The 25,205-nt window shown below is 35.8% G+C and overlaps 1 protein-coding gene and 1 long non-coding RNA gene across 5 annotated transcripts in view; both read left to right on the plus strand.

Annotated features, from left to right (window-relative positions):
• APC (adenomatous polyposis coli) overlaps window positions 1-25,205 on the plus strand; it is a 127,008-nt gene that overhangs the window by 16,348 nt on the left and 85,455 nt on the right. For 2 of the 4 annotated variants that reach the window (XM_008568176.1, XM_008568179.1), the window contains exon 1: window positions 14,586-14,729. The exons of 1 other annotated variant lie outside the window; for it this stretch is intronic. The gene's annotated coding sequence lies outside the window, so the exon portion shown is untranslated. Of the gene's footprint in view, window positions 1-14,585; window positions 14,730-15,203; window positions 15,290-25,205 lie in introns of those variants that run through there. One more of the 4 variants, XM_008568177.1, reaches the window with a different exon arrangement.
• The window catches only part of LOC103586842, a 67,545-nt gene that overhangs the window by 16,342 nt on the left and 25,998 nt on the right, over window positions 1-25,205 (plus strand). The gene's annotated exons all lie outside the window — the stretch shown is intronic.

The following is a 25,205-nucleotide window of genomic DNA, read 5'->3' on the forward strand; positions in this document are numbered from 1 at the left end:
GCTTGTTTGTCGATGTAGGATCGTTGTTGAAAGATTTATTCGTCCTTTGTTGCTCTTGGAAATGCAGTCAATACTCTGGTATCACAGCACACAGCTCTCAGGATCGCGCTGTTTCCTGACGCGGGCGCTCCAGACCCATCGCCATTTTGAATCCAAAAAAAAGTGTTTTATCTTTAAGCAGATATTACCTGCATGTAGTACACATTTCAAAAAGTACAAGAGAATATGTATGAAGTGAAAATAAACCTATTGCACCTGTCCCTCAGTCACCCACAGAGGCAATCACTGTTACCAGTTTCTTGTTTATCCTTTCAAACTGCAGTTCACAGAAACCCAAAATTTCACAGACATAGCTGTAAATATTTATACTACTATGGTAGAGTCTAATTTCTGTTTTCATCAAATATTAGCATTCCGGAACATGACACACTTAAGGATTTTAAATCATAACGATAACTCCCATTCAAGCTCCAGAACAGTTTGTCCTTTCAAAAACTAAAAGGCAGATAGGGGAAGAGGATAAACAACTTTCTGTTTAAGTCTGATCATCTTATATTTCAGTGTGGAAATCTTAGTGGTTGGAGTTTAACAAAAGTGGTCCCATGAATCAAACGTAATTTGGAAAAATCTAGCTAAAATAGCTCATTTGCTAACCACACAAGCAGATGTCTATGAGGAATTTCCATTGTGGATTGAATGGCACCCCAATGTCACTGACGCTTAATCCCCACTGTAACAGTTGAGGGTGGGAAATCCTATTATGGTAATTGAAAGGTGGTGCCTTGAAGAGGTGATTAAATTGTAGGACCGTGCAGTAGTGAATGGATTAAAAATGGTGGTCATGGGTGTGGTTTGGAGGACTTTAAAAGGAGAATGAATGAGGAAGTTGCTCTCTTGTTCTCTCTCTGCTCCATTTTCACAATGTGATATCCTGATATCACTGCAGTCACCGCCAGAGAAAGCCTTCACCAGATGGGTCCCCTGGACTTTGGGCTTCCTAGCCTCTGAAACTGTAAGCAATAAATTTCGTTTTCTGGGCCGGCCTGCAGCTCACTTGGGAACAGTGTGGAGCTGATAACACCAAGACCATGGGTTTGGATCCCTATATAGGGATGGCCGGTTGCTCACTTTGGAGAGCGTGGTGCTGACAACACCAAGTCAAGGGTTAAGATCCCCTTACCAGTCATCTTTAAAAAAAAAAAAAAATCATTTTCTGTATAAAATTCTCAGTTGCATGTATTTTGTTATAAGCACAGAAATGGATTATACAGGAGGCATGATTCAAATAGTAGAAATTTGGTTATTGAGATTTTTGGGTAAAATTTGGAGTTGGTATAGTTATTGACGATGTCAAAGCCCTGAGTGGATCACAGAAGATGGTATTTGGAGGTGAAGAAATTAAGAAACTAAAGAGCTGGGATAGTATATGGGTAATCCACCTAGACTTTGAAGTCACTGAGAGTGATGATGGGAGTAAGAGTGGAGAAGCATGTTGGGGGCAATAGAGGATACATAGCTGAGTAGCATGTCAAAAGCTCTTGGGTGTTAAGCAAATAGGAGAAATGGTTTAGACGTGGTAATTGGGTGAAAGGAGCACATCTTTTGCTTCTCTTGACTTCTTCACATCCCATCATTCTTATCTCCTGGCCTTAAAGGACATGGGATGGGGGGACAAAAAAAGTCTCCTCTTGAGAAAGCTGCAAAGAGAGTGGTGTCATCAGGGTTCAATTAAAGTAAATGGGTGAAGAGGATATTCACTGAAGAATTTGAAGTTACAGAGGAGTTGAGTAATTTATTGGTAGTCTGTTTTTAGTACAGTAGTATTAAAGTATACTGTTTGATTTTGTGAGTTACATAAATTTCTATGCTATTGTAGTAAAATATATTAAACACTATGTCATATCTATTGTGGTGAAATTCAGATTTTCTTACGTGAGAGGGGAAAACGTAAAGAAAGTAATGATAGTTAAGAAGTCCAAACATCTGGTGGTCCCATAGGAATAATGTTGACTGTAATGATTATGTCCTCAGACTTGCCCACAAAGACCGTCAAATTCATATGCAGTATGAAGTGCCATAACTGCAATGAATAACACCATTTCTAGAGGCAATGAATAACACTATTTCTAGAGGAAAATGTGTTCAGCTTTTGAATTTGGAATGTCAGAAACATTTCATCTCTTCTTGTTGCTCTGGAGTAAGAGTTTCCCTCTTTACCTTATCATTACTGCCCCTACCCTCCTCTTTGCCAGAGAACTAAAGTGGTACTTCCCTGCTTCTAGCTACTGGGAAGGCTCCAGTTTTGTGGGGGTCAAGGGTTTAATGGTTAGAAATAAGAATAGAATTTAGATGAAAAAGAGCCGGTTTTCAGGAAGTCAGGGGATGAGAAACTGTCTGGGGAATAGTTTGATCTTTTAATGGCTCCCTATCCCTAATCCTAAAGCAAGCACAAAATGTTTTTAGAGCTTTATGGTCTCTTATTATTAGTAAAGATGGAAAAATAAATAATAAATGAGCAGGCTATCCTATGCTTGTTCTTTTTTCACTTTTATTTTTTAAGGGATAATCTTCATTCACTCAGATATTTAATTTCTAGTAGATAACCAGAATAGTACTTGCATACTTATGAAGATGAAGACAGGCTCCTTGTTCAGAAGCTCACAGTCTAATGGGTATGAGGAAATAGATATTAGTTGAGTTGATAATTGATGTAAGTATTATGAGAGCATAGAAGGGAAAGCACCTGACTGCTTGGGATAGTTAGAGACAGCTTCACAAAATTGGGTCTTGACATATGAGAGGTAGTTTATTCATAATCCACGAATATTTGAGTACCTACTTTCAACCAGGCAAAATACACAAGAATACTGTTGAGAATACAATGATGACTTACCAAGACAAGAGTCTTGTCCTCAAGCAGCTTAGTGAGAAAGACCAATAGATAGGTAAATCCCAAATATGTGGTAAATGAGATAGCTGGTGAACACAGGGACTTCTGGAAGTATAGTGGGGTGGGGGTAGGGGAAGAGCTAACGCCGGCCAGGGGAGTTAGGGAAGGCTTTTGGGAGATGCCATCTAAACTGGGTCCTAAAAAAAGGGTCAGCATTAGCTAGGTGGAAAAGCAGGGCTAAGAACCTTCCAGTAGACGAAATAGTAAGTATAGTAGTTGGTGAGTGCACAGCAATCCAAGTGATTGGAGTGTAGCTGGAGTAGTTGGGTGGCCATGGGCAGAGATGAAGAGGCAGGCGTGAAGGGCCCAGATCATAAAGGACCTTAGATAAAGTGTTAATGAGCTTGGAAATTTATTTCGTCACCATGTGAATGCTATAAAAGGTAGAAAATACTAATCTTGAAGGGTCTTTCTAGCAGCTGGCAATTACGGATTATTTTTTGATATGTATAACTTTGAGCTGTTTTTTTGTTAATTTAAAACTAGTATAGGCAACTGTTAAAAACTTAAAAAGCAAAAAGTGCCACTCAATTCTACTCCCCAGAGGAAACCACTGTTAAGTTTCTTGAGAATTTTTAAAAACATTTCAAGTAGCATATTGTTCTTAATGCCAGAATAGTGTAAGAAAAAATTATTTCAATAGAAGGAGGAAAAATGAGCCCTCCTAGCTTCAAGGCCAATAAGATTTTATATAGACTGTTCCTGTAAGATAAATGGTTGACAGATCCAGTCAAGTTGTCTTATTGCTGCATAAGAGACTTTTTTTTTTCTTTTAAAGAACTTTGTGTTCTCTTTTATAAAAGGACATGTATCAAAAGCATCCCTTTTCTATGGAAGTCCCAAGTGTTTTATTGGGCAAATCTAACTATTTGTTGGTTAAATAGCCGATATTCTTTGGGATAACATTGGGGAAAAGCTTTTATCATATTGTATGAGGTACAATCTGGTGTGGGATCAGGATACTTAATGGTAGCTGTTATCTGTTGAGGAAGATGAAATTTACTCCAATTCTTAAAGCTTACTTTTTGCTTCTACAAAAGCCGTATGTCACTTCAACCTTGGAATACAAGGGCACTTCAAAAAGTTAGTGTAAAAATAGAATTATAAGATAATACAAACATTTCCATGAACTTTTTGAAGATTACTCATACTGGCAAACTAAGTTTAAAAAGACTTATAAAGTAAATATGAAATTTTAAAAGTACTAATCTATATTGAAAGAAGGAATTACATTTATTAGGTTGATTTGATTTTCCTTTCTCACTTCCCTCTTACAGTGTAGTATTAAATATTCATTATGAACTCTTATTAGTGAGTTAGTCTGCTAATCCTTAAAATGAATCTATATATTAGGTACTATTAGGGGTGGTCCAAATGATCCAGAGGTTTCTGATTTGATTGACACAGTTCAGTAATAGTGGGTAGATTTTTTTTTTTTTTAATTAATAAGTTTGGACTATTTAGCCTATAATATCTTCAGACATTCGAAAGTGAAATAATTTTACAGTCTACACTTTGCCTCATATATTTAAAATTCAGCATAAAGCTGAATAAGAAGGGAAGAGTTAAAAATAAAAAGAAAAACTAAAAAGGAAAAGAAAATATTATAGTATTAGGCAATGCTATCTGCAATTGGTATATAGGGTGTTGAAAAAGTGTTTATATATTTTCATTTAAGGTAGGAATTCAGGGATATTAGCATGAGAATAAAAGTCTTTTGACTCAAAAATTTGGTTTAAAGTTCTAATAAATAAACACCATTATTAGGCTCTATATTTATTCTTTTATGTGCACCAGATTTTTAAAATATCAATTAAAATTGGGGTTTTCCTTATCAATTCTGATTTATTTCAAGGGCTAATCCATGTTTTATAAACTGATGAATGACTCATCAAGTTATCTCGGCATTATATGATATTTTAAATATTACACTAATGATCATTTTTAATCCTATTTTCATGGGAGAAAGGTTTTTTACAAAGACTCATTATATGTGCTCCTCTTCTTTGAATTGACAGTGATATAAACATTTGGTACTGTCTTAATGGCCTTAAGTCACTGAGCTCTTCAGTGTTAAAATGATACCTTTATAAATGCAGTTTATAAGTTTGGATGTAAAACTATATGTTTGGGAGCAATCTTGTAACTGTTTTAGATTTTAAGTAAATATCAAAATTTAAAAATATTCTATGAGACTTTTAAAAAAAAAACAGGCAAGCATAAAATCTTGTTTTAAACATTTCATTAAAAAGAATCAGAATTATTATTATTATTTTTGCAAAGGGGAGGTTAGTTTAAAACATTGCATGCCCAGAAACTGGAGGTTTACTAGATTAGAATGCATTAAGAATTTAAAAAAAATTTTTTCTTACTTATTCACAAATATTTGAATATTTTATTTAATTGGGTAAAATGGTTGCCAAAGGTGGTTTGTTTTTTGTTTTATTAACAACATAGAACTAATAAGTAACTGTGTTGTCAAAATTTCCAGAATGACACCAAATAAAATTTTTTTCTACAAGCATATTTTCCAGTTGAAAAAGTTTTGGGCCATTAAATATAGCCATAAATGAGTAATAGTATGCAAGTAATTCTGTTAATTTTTGTGGATCTTGCTGTAATTATGTGTTCCTTCTTATTTGAAACACTTCTCTTTTTTCATTGCCTATGGGTTGAAGTCTAAATTTTTTAACCTAATAGGTAAGGTTGGAATCTCCTCTCTGAAAAATTGCTAAATATCCTTTAAAGGTAGTTCTGTTGCTGCTTTCTCTCTGAAGTATTTCTTGATTACCTAGCCAGAAACAATCTAATCTGCCATCCTTTAACAGTGCATTACCTTGTATTAAAACTTGTCATAAATGTCTTAGTCTCTTACCAGATTATAAGTCAATGTCTTATTCATTGTTATATCATCTACATTCACACATTGAACAGAAAGCACCAAGCCGTATTCTAGATGACAGGGAAACAGCAGTGCAGGAGAATCTAGGTTCCTGTCCTCATGGAATTTATATTTCAATTTGGGAAGCAGAAAATTAAATACAGGCATACCTCATTTTAAAGATCCTTGCTTTATTGTGTTTTGCAGTTATTGTATTTTTTACAAATTGAAGATTTATGGGAACCCTGCCTTGAGCAAGTCTGTAAGCACCGTTTTTTCAACAGCATGTGTTCACTTCATGTCTCTGTAACATTTTGATAATCTTTCAGTATTTTAAACTTTTTCATTATTAGTATGTCATGGTGATCTGTGATGAGTGGTCTTTGATGTTACTAGTGTTAATTGTTTTGGGACAGCGTGAACTGCATCCATATAAGATGGTGAACTTAATCAATAAATGTTATGTGTGTTCTGACTGCTCCACAGACTGGCCATTCCCCCATCACTCTTCCTCTCCTCGTGCCTCCCTATTCCCTGAGACACAACAATATTGAAATTAGATCAGTTAACCCTACAGTGGCCTCTAAGTGGTCAAATGAAAGGAAGTCACATGTCTGTCACTTTAAATCAAAGCTAGAAATGATTAAGCTTAGTAAGAAAGGCATGTCAAAAGCTGAAATAGGCTGAAAGCTAGGCCTCTTGCACCAAGCAGTTAGCCAGCTTGTGAATGAGAAGGAAAAGTTCTTGAAGGAAATTAAAAGTGCTATTCCAGTGAACAGACGATTGATAAGAATGCAAGACAGCCTTATTGCTGATACGGAGAAAGTTTTAGTGGTCTGAATAGAAGAGCAAACCAGCCACAACATTCCCTTAGGCCAAAGCGTAATCCACACAGAGCAAGGCCATAACTCTCTTGAATTCTATGAAGGCTGAGCGAGGTGAGGAAACTGCAGAAGAAAAGTTTGAAGCTAGAGAGGGTGGTTCATGAGGTTTAAGGAGAGAAGCCATCTCCATAACATACAAGTGCAAGGTGTAGCATCAAGTGCTGGTGTAGAAGCTGTATGTAGCACATTATACAGAAAGAAGATCTATAAGATCGTTGATGAATAAGCCTACCACTAAACCACAGATTTTCTTTCTTTCTTTCCTTCCTTTTTTTTTTTTTTTTTCTTTCTTTGTGGCTGGCCAGTACAGGGATCTGAACTCATGACCTTGGTATTATAAGCAGATTTTCAGTGTAGATGAAACAGCCTCTATTGGAAGATGCTGTCTAGGACTTTCAGAGCTAGAGAGAATTTAATGCGTGGCATCAAAGCTTCAAAGGGCAGGCTGATTCTTTTGTTAGGGGCTAGTGTAGCTGGTGATTTTAAGTTGAAACCAATGCTAATTTACCATTTTGAAAATCCAGGGCCCTTAAGAATTATGCTAAATCTACTCTGCTGGTGCTCTGTAAATGGAACAACAAAGCCTGGATAACAGCACATTTGTTTAAAGCATGGTTTTCTAAATATTTTGAGCCCACCGCTGAGACCTGCTCCTCAGGAAGAAAAGATGCCTTCAAAATATTACTGCTCATTGACAGTGTACTTGGTCATCCAAGAGCTCTGATGGAGATGAACAGGGAGATGAATGATGTTTTCATGCCTGCTACCACAACACACGTTCTGCATCCCATGGATCAAGGAGTCATTTTCAACTTTCAAGTCTTATTATTTGAGAAATACATTTTGTAAGGTTACAGCTGCTGTAGATAATGATTCCTCTGTTAGATGTGGGCAAAGTAAATTGAAAACCTTCTGGAAAGGATTCACCATTCTAGATTCTATTAAGAATGTTTGTGATTCATGAGAGGAGGTCAAAATATCAACATTAACAATAGTTTGGAAGAAGTTTGATTCCAACCCTCGTGGATGACTTTGAGAGGTTCAAGACTAGTAGAGGAAGTAACTGCAAATGTGGCAGAAATAGCAAGAGAACTAGAATTAGAAGTAGAGCCTGAAGATGTGACTGAATTGCTGCACTCTCATGATAAAACTTTAATGGATGAAGAGTTGCTTCTTATGGTTAAGCAAAGAAAGTGATTTCTTGAGATAGAATCTACTCCTGGTGAAGATGCTGTGAGCATTGTTGAAATGACAACAAAGGACTTAGAGTATTACATAAACTAGTTGATAAAGCAGTGGCAGGGTTTGAGAGGATTGACTCCAATTTTGAAAGCATTTTACCCACAGTAGAACTTATTTCAAACAGCATCACATGCTACAAAGAAATCTTTTGCAAATGAAAGAGTCAATCGATGCAGCAAAACTTCATTGTTGTCTTATTTTAAGAAAGTGCCACAGCCGCTCCAACCTTGAGTAACCACCATCCTAATCAGTCAGCAGCAGTCAACATCAAGGTAAAACCCTCCACCAGCAAAAAGGTTACAGCTCACTGAAGGCTTAGATGTTCATTAGGTTTTTTTAGCAATAAAGTATTTTTTTAATTAAGGTATGTATTTTTTTTATATAGACATAATGCTGTTGCACACTTAATACACTACAGTGTACTGTAAACATGCACTGGGAAACCAAAAAAATTCTTGTGACTTGTTTTATTCCAGTGGTCTGGAACCAAACCCGCAAATATCTCTGAGATATGCCTGTTACATAGATGCATAGAACTTTTCAGACCTCAGATGCTTTGAATACTACACATCATAATGTGGTAGAAAGTTTGAGGATGGTACGAGCATTGATAAGGTGATTGTGAAAGGTCTCTTTGAAGATGTGACATTTATTCTGAGACCTGAAGGAACAGGTCTTCATTTGAAGATTTGGGAACAGAGTTTTTGAGACTGAAGGAAAGGCAGTGCTAAGCCATAAAAGATAGGGGAGGGAGAGGAGAAGGGGGAAGGGGAACAGGGAGGTGGTGAGAGTGGGAGCTAGATTATGCAGAGTTGTAAACCAAGGTAAGGAATTTGAAAGTTATTCTGATTTCATTGGGAAACCAGTGAATGGTTTTAAGTTTTTAAGGGTTCATGTAGGGTCCCCCCAGGATAATCTCTCTGTTTTAAGGTTAGCTAATTAATAATTATAGTTACCTCTGCCAAGTTCCTTTTACCATGTAATGCAGTATATTTACTAGAGTAACACCAGTGAGCAAGTCATGGGGGGCCAAAATACTGCCTAATTTTGCATAAGTTGCCTTTATTTAACCTAATACCTAGTTAAATATTCTACAAGGGCAGTGAAGCAGAATTAACTCAGACAAGGTGGCCATTGTTGAGTCATCACAGTTTTTCTGATTTCTTTTGCCTTTACTGATGTGCTATCTACCGGGTATTACCTTGTATTTTCCACACCGCCATAATATAACTCCAAACTCTGTTTCTCTTTAGTTATTTAACTAAACTAACACAAAGGTGTCTCTTGCATTTAAAGAAATTTTGTTCTAGATATCTTCCTAGAGAGCTCTGTGATTACTCACCAATAAAAATATATGGGTAAAGGGGATTCATTGTGCATTTCAATGGACATTTTCAAAGCTGCTTCAGATTTGTCATTTTCCCTTACTCTGATTATTTTTTTTTAAATGAATTCAATAAATATTTATTGAGTACCTACTACTACAGAGCCAGGTAGTGCAGTGAGCATCAGGATGCTAACTGAACAAGTAACTTTTTATGAAGGATTAAATTATGAAAGAGAAGTACAAGCTACTCTAGGAGATAACTATAGGTCAATCTAATTTTGTGTAGGGAAGTGCTCACAAGGCCTGGAGAGACAGGCAATATAATCATCATTGGCTTGGGAGTCTGACTGCCACTTCATTGTGTATAGACTTGGATAAGTTTTTAAATTTCTTTGAGCCTCAGTTCTCTATGTGTGTGAATAGTGATATTTTTATCTCTGCAGAAGTTTTGTTAGAATTAGATGAGATTGTATATATAAGAATGCCAAACATAATGTCTGCCTCTGATTTCAAAACAGATTTATCATGAAACTAATGAAGCCTAGTGAACCTAATTGCATAGCCCTTTCCAATGCCTTTGCAACAGCCTTAGCAATTTTTAATTAATTTGTATTTTTCTTAAGGAATCTCCCCCCCCCCCTCATTTGTATATGCTCCTGGCCTCCACAAAATCTGAATCTACCTTTGGCCTCAGGTTAAGTGAGAAATATATGTTAATTTATCTCTCCTTCAAATGCCATGACTTCAGTTCCAACCTAGAAGTACTGAACTTTTGGGGGGGTGGGGGGGAACTATAGAAATTATGTCTATTAGGTTATGGGAATTTTATAAAATTCAGAAAAACTAAAATTCTCTTAATTCCGTGCCCAGAGATGAACACTTGATATTTGGTTATCTCTTTCTGGCCTTCTCTGTTACATATATAATTTGTTTAAAAAAAAAAAAAAAAACTAGTTGGTATCATATTAGTTTCATATTAGACATACGATATTCTGCATTTTCACCTAATATCACGAGTTATATAATATAGTTGTATATTATATAGTTATCATCTACAACATAATTTTAATTATCTTGCAAATGTGCCAAAAGTGTAATTAAAAGCTGCTGTTAGTAATCGAGGTCCTTTCTAACATTTCAGTAGTGTAAGTAATGCTCAATATCTTTGAATTATAAATCTTCGTGCATGTATCTGATTGTACATTGGGTGATTTCTTTTAACTGAGCTTGCTTGGGTATAAGCATTTTAAACATTTTAAAGATATTTGAGTGTATTCTCACTGACCCTACAATTTTATTTTAGCATATCATTTCCTATTTAATAGGTGAAAATGGTACTCTTATTTCGATATCTATTTCTTTCATTCCTTAATGTGGTAAAACATTTTTTCTGTGTATTTATTAGTGGAACATATTTTTTCTCCTGTCACTGCCAATACACCTAGAAGATGCCTACAAAGCTTTTTGGCAGGAAGAAGTTTTTTCCTCCTGTAAGCAGGGTCTGAGGCTGTATAGCCCTCTAAATTAAAAGGCATTTCAAAATGTTCTCCCTATTGTAGTGTACTGGGAGCTTTGACAGCAGAATCTAGAACATTGCTTGGTCCTTCTTGTCCCTGGCAGAACATACCGATGTTAAAGAATCACAAAAAAAGATTGCATTGTGTGATGATAAATATAGTAATTATCCTGATTTGAGGATCATGTGTTGAACACAGGTATTGATATTCAACACTGTACCCCATAGATATGTATAATCAATTATGTTTCAATTAAAAATAAATGAGTAAGTCTCCCCCAAAATAGTCATTTTAAAAATTAAAAAGAAAAAAAAAAAAGATTCTCCCTTAGAATCTCCAGAAAGGAGTGCAGCCCTGCAGAAACTTGATGCTTAGCCCGGTGAGACCGATTTTGGACTTTTGAACTACAGAACTATAAGATATTAAATTTGTGTTGTTTTAAGCCACTAAATTTGTGGTGATTTATTGTGGCAGCCGTAGGAAACTTAATATACCTAGGAAGCGTTTTAGTGTAGTAAGACTAATTAACATGCCCCTCTCTGTACTCCATGACTAAAGTCCAAACTATCTCAATTCCACTGTCAGCAATAGAAAGCTGTAGAATCTTCTTGAGCAGAAGCGTAAATAACTATTTTGATGTTTACTGATTAGAGAGGAGAGAAATTGGAGGGAGAAAAATGAATTAAGATTCTGTTATTGGTGCTAGGAATAGCACCACTTCTTTTGAGACTTTAGCCTCTTAAGGTAACACAGGACACACAGATATGTGTGGCTTGTAGAAGACTGTGAATGTATCTTCCACTTAATTTCACTAAAACTATCACTAAAAATATCATTGCCATTGCAACATTTCACCTCCTTCCCATATCTCATGAAAAATATGGAAAAGTCTTCACAACCAGTTTGACCTTGGAAAACTAACTTATTTTATTATCTTCTTATGCTTTCTCATTATACCATAACCAAGTATAAATCCAAAGATTAGAAAGGTTCCGGGCCGGCCCGGTGGCGCACTGGAGAGTGTGCCGCTTGGGAGCGCAGCGGCGCTCCCGCTGAGGGTTCAGATCCCATGTGGTGACTGGTTCCCGCTCACTGGCTGAGCGTGGCGCGGGCGCAACACTGAGGGTTGCGATCCCGTTGCCGGTCCCCGGTACGGGCGTGACACCAAGGGTTGCGATCCCGTTACCGGCCAGTAAAAAAGACAAAAAGGAAAAAAAAAAAAAAAGAAAGGTTCCTAAATTAATTTGAGCTTTACTTGATGACTTAGCACCTATAAAAGTTAAATTTACGCTAGCAACTGCTTTTTCAGTGCATAATTATTATTTTTAAAGAAGAAAAACTTGTTGAACTCTTTATGGAAATAAATCTGTGTCTGAGGTCTTCAATAAAGAGAAAGAGTTAAATTTATTTATAAAGCACAAAAGTCAATTAAGGCAACTGAAAGCACTACTTTTAACTCATTTTACAGTAGTTAATATTGTTGCTAATGTTCTTATTTTTTTAAACCACAAGTCTAAAATTAGGCCAAATGTGTCTGTAAAAATGGAACACAAGATTTAACACATTAAGAATCCTTTTCCAATTTGGTTATTCTTTTTTTTCTTCTTTAGCTGCAGAAGGTTCAGAAGGGGTTTTGTTTTTGTTTTTGTTTTAAAGGTGAATTATGTGTTCACGTATATAACATTCACTTATGAAGCCATTTACTAGAAACAGTGAAGCTGGTCATAATGGACACTGATATTTGAAATCAGGGTTATGTTTGTCAGGGCAGTCTTCAGACAGCCTTATACAATTTATTTCTGTATTTCATTTTGATCAGAAAATATATTTAGTGCATAAATATGTGCGTGTTGTAAATGATAACATATTTGATTAAATAGGGATGGCACAAGCTTTATTCTGAGATATGTACAAACCTGGTAATACAAGTTAATGCTTCAGTGATCTCCATGGTTTCAAATTTGGCCCAATATATTCTGATCATATATATTTTTAATTATAGCTTTTAAAGTAGATAAATATATTTTAAAAATAAAATTCACGTCAAATTTTACAGAATCCCTGAGGAAACTGCTTGGAAAATCTTACTGAATTTAATTGGCAACATTGTAAATAAAATGTAAACCTTTTAGATTGGCTTGCTGTTAGATTTGAAGCATACTGATTAATGAATATGTTCGTAGCTTTCTTTAAAATCTTGTCATTTGAGTCACTGACTAATTTCTACAATACGTGTAGTAAAAATTTAGACAAATACTTTGGCTACAAACTGGTTTACTAAATAATGGCTTGAATCACAGTCTGAGTCAAGAGTGTAGACTGACAATTGTTTCTTAGAGTACTAAGAAGTTATTCTGAGAAGCTTTTTAAATGTATTCTTTGTTTTGAAAGATACTTTTTCTGGAAGTTCTAGGCCTTATGAGAAATTATTCTGAATTTGACACAATCAGTGACTATATAAATAATTAAGTCCTGTGCAATGAATCATGCACTTTTCAGTAAGATGATCTTGAAAGATTGGTTCACGTGTTTTCTTTACTTCAAATATGAAGAGAAGTTGTTTCTAGATATATTTAAACTTTATATATATATATATATATATTTTAATTACAGTAATATGTGATCAGTGTGGAAGTCATTCATTTGTTCATTCAACAAATATTTAGGGCATATTTGCTGTATATCAGGCATTATAACACAGAGGCTAATAAAGCGGGAAAAAATCCAAAAGCACACACAAAAAAGGAAAAATCACCCCATAGTCTCACCTTCCAAGGATAACCTCTATGAACATTTGGTGTGTCTATTACTTTTCTAATATATACAATTTTTAGTAGTATGGAATTACCTCCAATATACTATTTATTAGTTTGCTTCTTTTCATATTATTAATTTGAAATATTAAGAAAAGATTACAGTTAATATACTTTATTTAAAAACCTGAATCTCAGTGTCCTTTTAAATAGGTAATGGAAACTGTTTTCCCCCATGTAAACCAGAGTTTAAATCTAACTTTAAATTCTTGGCAATTTGGATTTTCGTGCTTCTAACCCATAAAAGTGGTTATTTAAGCTTCACATAGTTATATTTAAATGGAACATAGAATTTGCGTTAAAATATGACATTCAAGCCTCAGATTAGTAGTAGCTAGCAGTACATAGTATGTGTCAGGGACTGCTGTAAATACTTCTTGTATATTCACATCTCTATTCTAAACTTCTATTCCCGTATCATAGAGGAGGAAATTGAAGTACTGAGAGATTAAACGCCTGGAGTTACACAGCTAGAGTGGCCAGAAGCAAAGATTCTACCCAGGCCATGAAACTCCAGGGCTCTGATCTCAACCACTATGTTGTGCTGCCATCATAGCTTTTCTGATAACTGAATTTTTAATTCAGACGTAATTCGAGTGATTTACCTAACAAGTCAGTGATTTGTAGTGTAAAATTATTTGTTGTAATACATTTAATAGAATTGTTTCTCTTTGCTGCAAACGTGTAAATCATAGCGAATGATACATAATTTATTATTACCCTTCCTACTTCCAGCATCTCATGCTAATCTCTCCACCCTGTGGACCTCCCCCACTCCAGCCTATCATGCATGTCAGCTACCATCAGCTTCCATGGATGCCTTATAGGGGCAGTGAGGTCGTACCCTTGAGGCTCGGTGCGGGGGTAGGGCTCAGTCGGTCTGTGCGGCGGGGCGGGGTGGGGCTCTGTGCGCTGCTGCAGAGTGCGGGTCGGGAAGCAGAGCGTGAAGCAGCTGTGTAATCCGCTGGATGCGGACCAGGGCGCTCCCCATTCCCGTCGGTAACCAGCCCATTGGCTGGGCGCAGGCACACGTGACCGACATGTGGCTGTATTGGCGCAGCCTGCCGGGGTGTCACTGGAGACGGAATGGAGCTGCTGCTGGGCTCGGAAATGGGGTAGGTGTCGGAGCCACTATAGCCAGGCTTGCTGCGGGGGAAGGGGGAGACGATTTTTCCTCACACTGTCTGAAACCAGTGGCCTTTCCTTGGCATGGGGTCCACTGCCACATGCCAAGCGAGGCGGGGGCGTCGACCCCCTCCTCCCCCCACCACTGCAGCTCAGGAGATGGATTTCCTGTGCTTCTGATCCATGGTTTTTGACAGAAGAGGAAGAAGGGGGAGGGGTAGAAGTGTTAAGGGGAGACTGGTGAGAAAGAGCTGTTTTCGAAGCTGGAAGGGGGTTTCGTTTTTATAATGCCTATTGACAGAGTAGAGTGGAATAACAGTATCTAAGGAAACGGGTAGAGGACAACAAAGAATGGAGCATATTCATGTCGGGGAGAAAAAGCTTTAGCCCATTGAAAGGCTTCTTTTCTCTTGGCCACAAGGACACATGCAGTGGTAGCCAAAAGAGAGAGGATACAAAGCTGCTGATGATGGCTGATGTGAATCTAGTGCAAAGGAGGAAGAGGAGGAGACAGGTACTGCAGAGCTTGAGCCCTGTTTTTGGTTGACTGGTGAGTATTGGTCACCAGTAGTGTGCCTGCTTTTGTAAAACACCCAGATGAAGTCCCCATGAATAGGGTGGCAAAAGGATACCAGTGTCTTTGTTACAAAACGCAGTGGTAGTGGCTTTTTGTGGATGACTGCAGCAGTGCTTTTCTCCCTGTTAGGCTGAAAAGACAACTGCAGAGGAATAAGAAATCTTGCAGCAAATGCTGTGGGTAAGAAGTCCGTTTATAAAAAGCCATAATTTATAATTGCAGCCTGAAGAGGAGAAAAAAATTCTTTTTTAAAGTAGGAAAAATATCAGGCTATGAATATTTTGACAGTGGAATGCATCAGACACTTGGATTCTGCATCACAAAAGAGATGTTCACATTCTTTGATTTAACATAAACCCTGTAGGAAATCTTTTTTTTTTCCACTCCAAAAACTCACATCTTTAACTTTTATTTTTTATTATTACAGTATTTGTTATTACAAATCGTGATTTTCTTTATGCTCTTTACCTGACGTATCACTCCCCAAACCCCCTCGCTTACTCCCCCTCATCTCTACATCCTTAGGTTTGTTCTCTCCTTCTGAAAGTTCAGTATATTGTTGTGGTCTTTTCCCTACAAGAAATCATAATAACTTATGTATGAAACAGTTGATCTTTTCCTTTGTTAGTGTAACTTTTATGCTATGCTAACATTAATTAGGTCATTCAAGAGCAAATCACTTTGTATTGTAAATTACTTCATGTAAAATTGTGATAAAATTTTCATAAGCCTAATATTTAAGATCTATATTAAATAATTTGATATTCTTCTTTGATCAATTTTAGATATCATTGAATAAAGTCTATAGGCAAATATTTTAAATTAAAGCACGTTGGCTTTTATTTTAGATGTATTTCTGTTTAGTGAATGAATACTCATGAGGTGTGCACTTCATATAATATGTTTTACATTGCACTTATTTTTTTCCTTTACTTAAATGTCTAAAAATGTATGTTTTCAGATTGAATACAGTTTTAAATGACTTATCTTTGTGCATATTTATGGTACTAGCCTGCCACACCTCTCCACTCTCTGAATGATGATTGTAGTGGCTTTGTAAAGACCTCCAGGATCAGTGACAGTGCCTCTTAAATAGTGTTAATGTAACAGAAAGTCTTAAGAGAACTTATCATTTTGTTTCAGTAATTTTATCAAGATAATAAGGAATTGGACTTGAATAAATAAGACTATATAAATTGTTCATTGACAAGTTAAACAATTTTATTCTTTAAAAATTACTTCTGTTTTAAAAATTACTTGATCCTGGATAACTGGGTTAGTAGTACTTAGGGTCTGGTTTTTAAATCCAATGAAAACTGTAGCTAGAGTTAAAGATGCTACATTAAAATTCCAAAGGAAATTTAATAGCTAATATTATTCAATTCTTTGAATCCCAGGTAGTATATAGTCCCTGAGAGTTTATAAATTTTTTAATTTTTACATAAATTATCTCATTTTGCTGTTTAAACAGCTAAGTGTAGCATTATTTTCATTGTAAAGTTTAAAGTACTCCTAATGGTGTGATTTTATCCAAGGTCATGTATTGTGTAAGGATGTAAGGAACTTAGATCTTCTATTTTGTTCTAATACTATAAAACTATTTTATAATGTCTGTTATTACATAACATATAACATAATATATAAGAAATGATCTGAAAAGCAATATAAGTCACCGACATAGCATTCATCAAATGAAAAACCTACATCGTTTTGGGTTTCTAACTACAATATAAGAATGCTTTTTAAATACCTGGTAGCTAAGAATGGAGAGGCAGCAGCTTTCATAATGATACTCATAAGCATACATTTTCTAGGTCATCTTATTAATCATATGAACACTTCTAAATAGAAGAGTGTTAGATTTGAGATATTCTTCCAAATTAAATAAGAAATAAAAAACTAAGTTAAGAAAAGTTGATTTCATTCCTCTTATAGTATAAAATATCTAATATTTGATTGAACTATTGGCTGTAGCAGTCTTTGAAATTTTTCATTGTTAATTAATATGCCCAGAATTATGCTATTAAGGAATTCAAAAATTAAATATTCATAAGTATGCTGTATGAACTTAGTCAAAGCTATTGATGTTTTTGTTTGTATTAATTGCTCTGTAGATTTACATTTAGCCATTTTTCTGTTTTGTACTAATTTCACATAATTTAACCAGTCTCCTATACTTTTATAGGCTTAAATGTTCTCTTCAATTTTGATCCTCCCCCCACCTTTTTTGTGTTAAAATCTGAGTGAAACCTATCTACACAGCTTATAAGATGGGATAGAGCATTATGATTCAGAAAAGACAAGTAATACTGGAGGACATACATTTACTACATATTTATTAGAGTACCTACTAAATGCCAGACCAATGAAACATGCTAAAGAGTCAAATAAGACACGGAAGCTAACCTCTAAGAAACTCATAATAGAACTATGTGAAATCTTATTGTAAATTAAACACTGATTGCTTTGGCTACTTCTAGGCTCTTTAAAGGTTTATGTAATCTAAAATATCTTCCAATTTAGATGAATGTGGTGGATTGCTCTTTGAAACACTGCTTTTTCATAAAATTTGCTTGGAGTCACAGATAATTTTGAAAAGTAAATTATGTTTGAAGTACTAAGCATCTTGAATGTACCATGAGAAGGTATGGTGAAGTTATTTCTAGATCTTTTAGTTCCAATAGTCAATAACATGTGGTTCTTGATCTCTGTAGGATTAACTGTTAAAAGGAAAGGTATACCAACTCTTGTTTTGGTACAGGTGATATGTTATTTAATACATTTGTTCTCAAAAATCGTTTTTGTAAATCAAATCATGACATCATCAATCCATACAAAGCATGCTTTCTCCCTTTATTCCCACACTCTACTCCCCCTCCTTTTGTAGGTATTCATTCACATGTGTTCTTAAATATGAATGAATTCTTGTGAAATATTTGGCATCATTTTGTGTCTTTTTTTTTAATAGTTAATGAAGCTTAAATTTGTATTGTGATAAAATACATAACATAAAATATATCGTCTTAACCATTTTTAAATATACAGTTTTGTGGGATTAAGTACTTTCACATTGTTGCACAACCATCACCACCATCCATCTCCAGAACTTTTTAATCTTCACCGATTGAAACTCTGTATGCACTAAGTACTAACTCCTATTTCTCCCTCCTCCCAGCCCCAGGCAACCACCATTTCACTTTCTGTCTCTATCAATTTGACTACTCTAGGAACCTCATATAAGAAGAATTATGTAATATTTGTCCTTTTGTGACTGACCTATTTCACTTATCATAAGGTCTTCAAGGTTCATCCATGTTATATCATGTGTCAGAATTTCCTTCCCTTTTAAGACTGAATAATATTTTGTTTCATGTGTCTGCCACATTTTGTTCATCCACTCATCTGTCGATGGACACTTAGGTTGCTTCTACCTTTTGTCTACTGTGAATAATGCTGCTATGAACATGGTATAATGGGTATAAAAATATCTGCTTGAGTCCCTGCTTTCACTTCTTTTGTGTATATACCCAAATCAGTGTTTTTAATTTACATAACTTTTGAACCCTTTTAACTAAATTACTGTTCTTAAGATCTATTCATTTTTCTTTATATCCATCTAGTTTGTGATGCTATCTCTGCTGTATAGCATTCTATAGTATCTATTACTGTTTCTCCTGTGAAGGCTCTAAGTTTTGTCCAAGTCTGTTTTACCACAAACAGTGCTATACTGTACATCCTTGTACATGATTCCTTATAGACTATGTTAGGTACTTGTCACTATATAACAAATTACTCCAAAACTTACTGGCGTAAACAACAAACATTTATTATTTCAGAGTTTCTAGGGGCAGAGATTCAGGAGTATCTTAGTAGTGAGGTCTGACTCAGGATCACTCATGAAGTTGTAGTCAAGATATCAATCAGTGCTGTAATCATCTGAAGGGCTTGACTAGACCCCTTCCAAGATAGCTCACTCACAGTCTCAGTTTCTCACTGGCTGTTGGCAAGAGACCTCAGTTCCTTGTCATGTAGGCCTCTCTTTATGACATGGCAGCTGGCTCCCCCCAGTGATCCCAGCAAGAAACAGCAAGAAGGAAATCATTTATGACCTAGTCTCAGAAGCCACACACCATCACTTCTACCATATTCTTTTTATTATAAGTGAGTCATTAAGTCCAGACCACATAAGGGAGGAATTAGGCTTTACCTCTCAAAGGAGTATGGTCAAAGAATTTCTGGACACTGCATATTTTAAGATCATAACATGGACCAGAGAGGAAATTTCACTGGAATTAATCTGTAGGAGAGAGATCACTGGATCATAGGGCATTGTTTCCTATTGCTCTTGTGACAAATTACCTCAAACTTAGTGGTTTAAAACAACACAAATTTATTATCTTACAGTCCTGGAGGTCAGAAGTCCTAAATGGTTTTCACTAGATCGAAATGAAGATGTCAGCAGCACTGCATTTTTTCCTGAGGCTCTAAGGAAGACTACATTTCGTTGCTTTTTTTTTTCATCTTCTGGAAGCCACCTGCATTCCTTGGCTCATGGCCCCTTTCTCCATCTTCAGGGCCAGCAGCATACTAAATCTGCATCTCTGAGTCTGACCCTCTGCTTCTGTTGTCACATATCCTTCTCTGGCTGACCCTTCTGTCTCCTTCTTATAAGAACCCTTGTGATTACATTGGGTCCAGTCTGATAATCCAGGAAAGTCTGCCTCAAGATACTTAACTTAAGTCCCTGTAACCATGTAAGCCAGAATGTGTACATCTTTGTGGGGCCATTATTCTGTCTACCATAGACATACATATACATTTCTTTATTTTTTTAAGCTGAAGCACTTTTTTAAAAATTTTATTTATACTTTCATGAATGAATATTGGGCTTTTTTGGTTGGTTTGTTTTGGGTTTTTTTGGTAAATTCAGATTTTTATTTACCAGATTTGTTTAAAGTGTAGTATGAGGGAGGGGTCTTCAAAAAGTTAATGGGAAGATTCATAGTATTTTTTAATTCCATTTTTTCCACAAACTTTTTGAAGTACTCTGACATAATATGTAATGATCACTAAGATGGTAAGCAGGTATTCATTGAACAGTATTGAAATATATTTTTCACTAGCTATCTTTAATTTGGGAGTTTTACCACCTAATTTATGTCAATGTATGAGCTGCTTCTGATATAGTCTATAATAGAAACTGAGAAACAAACGTTATGTTTCCCTTTGTACAACATTGTTTCTGTGAATGCTGTATTCCAACGTCAGCTTCCTTACACTGTGAAGATACCTAGCCACAAGGTTGTTCCAGTCCATATTTATACTCCTGCTTTCCTCTTTTCCCTGATTTTTCCACACTGTATTTCAGCGAAATGCGACAACCATCTGTTCCCCCAAATGTAGATCATTTTTCTAACCTCTGAACTTTGGGCATGTTGTACCTTCTTCTGGAATACTTTCCTCTCACATTTATGTTTGTGACAATCATGCCATCTCTCATATCCCTCCTAAAATGGCTTTTACATTCTGAACACTTTCCTCCATTTTCTTAGCAAGGTGTGACTCCCATAGCACTGTTTTAATGCTTTTGAACCCAAAATTGCCCTTGAATTCTAGGCAGTTTGTATCTTAGCCTGGGTCCCCTGTCAAGGTCCTGAGACAAGGCCTTGTGTGAAATACTTCACTTTGGGAAGTGATACAGGGAATAGAAATATAGTCCTACAAAGAGTGAAACAGGAAAAGAGGGACAGCTTGTATAAACATGTATTCTTAAGTTGGTCACCACTTTGGACTACTGTGGCTTGATCTGCTGGGACTTTCTTAGAAACCATTATGGAATACGCCTCGGAATTGTCCACCTAAAGTGAAGAATTATATAGTAGCTCCCTTTCCCTTTTGGTCAATGATTGTCCCATCAAGTGTTTACTGTCTTATAGATTGTACATGCATGAGTGTTGGGAACCCACACTGGAGTGTAGAGATGCCCTAAGAAAGCAAAAGATACCTCGTGCAGCTGATGCGTCTTCAGTTTACATCTACAATGAGCTGATTGATGCAAAGATGAGTAGAGTTAACTGAGCCAAGAGAATACGATATTTTGTATACTGATCCTATTTACTCTTTCTATTGGAATAATTTCCCTTTGCCAGGTAATTAGTTACTCGAGAACAAGGAATATGTCAACTTATCTTTTCCCCCTGTATTATTTTCCCAGAGCTACTATAACAGAGTACCACAGACTGGTGGCTTAAAACAATTGAAATTTATTCTCTTATGGTTCTGGAGGCTAGCAGCCTGAAATCAATGTGTTGGCAAGGTTAGTTCCTTCTGGAGAGTCAGAGGGACAATCTGTTCCACACCTCTTTCCTAGCTTTTGATGGTTGCTGGCAATCCTTGGCATTCCTTGGCTTGCAGCTGCCTCTCTCCAATTTCTGCCTCCATTGTCACATGGTTTTCCCCCATATGTCTCTGTGTCCCTGTTTCTTCACATGGCCTTCTGAGAAGGATACTAGTCATTGAATTTAGGGCCCACTCCAATCCAGTATGACTTCATCTTAACTTGATTACTTCTGCAAAGACCCTGTCTCCAAATAAGGTACCCAAGACTCAACGTATCTTTGGGGGAACGCAATTCAATCCATAACACTCACTTATAATATTTGCATTGGTGTCTTGTGGATAAGTTCTCAAATATTTGTTGATTTGAATTGTATAGCCACAGAGAGGAATCTGTTGTCTTATCCTTTTAATGGAAAAGTCATCTTGGACGTTCATAGAATTTGTACTCTCTTTTCCTGTTGTTTGCCCTTTGTGGGTGATAATGCATTTTTTCTGTTTATTCCATTCTTACATGTATTTGTCTTTTATGTTGCTGTCACTGAGTAAAGCATTTTGGGAATTATAAAAGCTAAGTATTAGATATAGACTTTGTCTTCAAGATGTTTATGTTCTAGCTGGGGAGACAAAACACCCCCAAGAACTTTTTTTTTTTTTTGGATCGGTAAGGGGATTGCAACCCTTGGCAGGGTGTGGTCTGCACCACGCTCAGCCAGTGAGCGCACCGGTCATCCCTATATAGGATCCGACCCCGCGGCCTTGGCACTACCAGCACCGCACTCTCCCGAGTGAGCCATGGGGCCGGCCCCCCAAGAGCTTTTATCTGTACTAACAGTGTTTGGTTTGAGGTGGTAGTGTTTCATCCACAGCAACTCACACAGCAAAAAACCCAGGAATAAATTTGATATAAAAGGTATAGGACCTTTTCTTGGAAAAAAGAAAACTGGAAAATTTGATTGAAAGACCTGAATTACCCATGAGACAGAGAAAAACTTAGTGTCATAGAAATATGAATCTGTCTTAATATAAAAGTAAAGCAGTTACAGTTCTAATATGTATGAGAATTTAGGCTGTGATAAGAGATACATGTCCGTTCGTAGAAAAGAAGTGGTTTGTTTAGTGAATAGTGCTGATGTAATTGACAGTAAAGTTAGACCACTACATTCATACCATATACAAAAATAAAAGTTCTGTATGAATTAAGGATTTTAATGTAAAAACAGAATTTAATTCAATCTAGTGAATTAATCATCCACATTTATCACCTCTTTCTCCTGAGACTCTGTTAAAGTGATAGTAAACAAATAAAAATGTGTGAGTTTACAATGCCTTAAAGAGTAAGAGGCAGCCAAATTGAGATTGTAACAAATTTCTGGATGAAGATGAAGAAATTGTGGGAATTTAAAATGATTACTGAAAAAATTTAAGAACCTTATGACTTCCTAGTTCTTGTTCTTTTCAACATAGCAGTACCTTCATTTATTTAAAAGTAAAATAGTGATATTTTAGGAATTTCTCAGTAGCCTTTGAAATTTGGTGGCTACCTTGGAGCATTTGAAAACCAGAATTGGGGATCTATGCTGTAGGTCAGGGTTTGGCAAATTGCCACCTGTCCTTTTAAATTAATTTTTATTAGAACACAGTCATGCTCATCCACTTATGTATTGTCTGGGGCTGCTTTTGTGCTACAGCTACAAAGTCAAGCAGTTGCAACAGAAATCATATGACCCACCAGCCTTATAATATTTATTATTTGGCCTTTATAGAAAATTTTTGCCAACCACTGCTTCTGGTAACTGTGATGGCCATCTTGGAGTTTGCCCACACCTAGGTTTGGATGGGTCTAGCTAATGTATGTAGCCATTTACAGAAAGTTAGGAAAAGAAGAGGTGGGGAAATGTGCTGTACTAATTTGGACTACCAGAATTGTGTTGAATAAAAGTGGTAATAGTAGACATCTTATTCTGTTCCTGATTTTAAAGAGAATGCTTCTGACATTTCACTACTAAGAATGATGTTTACTATAGATTTTGGCAGCTTTCCTCCTATTTCCAGTTTATTAAGAATTTTATCATGAACAGATACTGACCTTTATCAAATGTTTTTTCTTCATTTATTGAGATGATCACATGGTTTTACTTCTTTAATATTTTAATGTAGTGAGCAATTTAGTATTAAACTATCCTTGCAATCCTGGAATAAACTCAGCTTGATTCTGCTGTAGTTTCTTCACAGTGTACTACTATATTCTGTTTTCTGATATTTTGCTTAGGACTTTTGAATCAATATTTGTGAATGATACTAGCCTATGATTATTCTTTTCCCACAGTCTTTGACTTTTATATCATGGTTAGGTTGGCCTCACAGAATGCATTGTAGAATATTTTCTGTTTTTCTATTCTTGAAAGAGTTTGTATAAGATTGAAATGATTTGTTCCCTAAAAGTTTGGTGGAAGGTGTCTGTAAAACCATTTGAATCTGGTATTTGAGGTGGTTGGGAGGAAGAGGGAGAAATGTTTAACTACTGCTTCAATTTTTTAATAGTTATAGAACTATTAAGGTTTTCTATTTCTTCTTGAATCAGTTTCCCCTACCTAGAATTTTATTAATTTTATATGTTTAGGCTCTTTTCTCCCTCTAATCATAATTAATCTTTTCAAAGAATGAACTTTTTGATTTGCTCTTCAAACTCTATAAAAGGGTATGCAGTAAAAAAGAAGGCTTGTCACCAGAGCTCAGACCTTCTTTCTGGAGGCAATGACTTTATTTTTGTATATTCTTTCAGTGATGTCTTTTATTCTTATACTATTGTTTAATCTTTACTACAGCAGGATGGACCATATAAGACATTAGTGATTGGCAGCCTCTTTTTTGGTTGTTTCCTTTTTTTTTTTTTTTGGCTATTAAGACTACTTAGAACATTTGTGTGCATGTCTTTGTAATGATATATGCTTTTCTTTCTTTTGGGTGAATATGTAAAAGTGGAATCTCTGGGTCATTTGGTAAGTTTATGTTTAACTTTTTAAGAAACTGCCAGACTGTTTTCTAAAGTAGCCATAACACTTTATATTCCTTGTCATTTGAATTTTTAAAAGTTGTGTACGTTGCTTCTTATTTATTTTAAAGTAGTTGTACTTCTACACCATTTGTTTAAAGTACCCTAAGAACCTGAGTCTAGTAACAGACATCATGACTTCAGAGAACTCCAATTGGCCCTCTACCTGCCTTACACCTGTTAACAAATTAATTAAAATTAAAGTATTCCATGCCACCATAACACCCTCCTTGGAAGAGGGTATATGCCATTTAAATATGTTTAGTCATAAAACAAAACTCTGTTTTAAAGTGCCATGAAATGTTTTTAAAACATTTAAATCTCTGTTCCTTTTGCAATTTATGAGGAATAGATGCAATTTTTTTTTCCCCTTTATGGCTGTTGTATTTCCCGGCACCACTTATTTAAAGTCCATCTTTTCACAAGTATTTGAGATGCTACCTTTATCGTATGCTAAATTTATATTCATATATTTACTTCTAAATTTTAAAAATTGTT

Source organism: Galeopterus variegatus, unplaced genomic scaffold, assembly GCF_000696425.1.
Source record: "Galeopterus variegatus unplaced genomic scaffold, G_variegatus-3.0.2 Scaffold385, whole genome shotgun sequence".
Taxonomy (NCBI): Eukaryota; Metazoa; Chordata; class Mammalia; order Dermoptera; family Cynocephalidae; genus Galeopterus; species Galeopterus variegatus.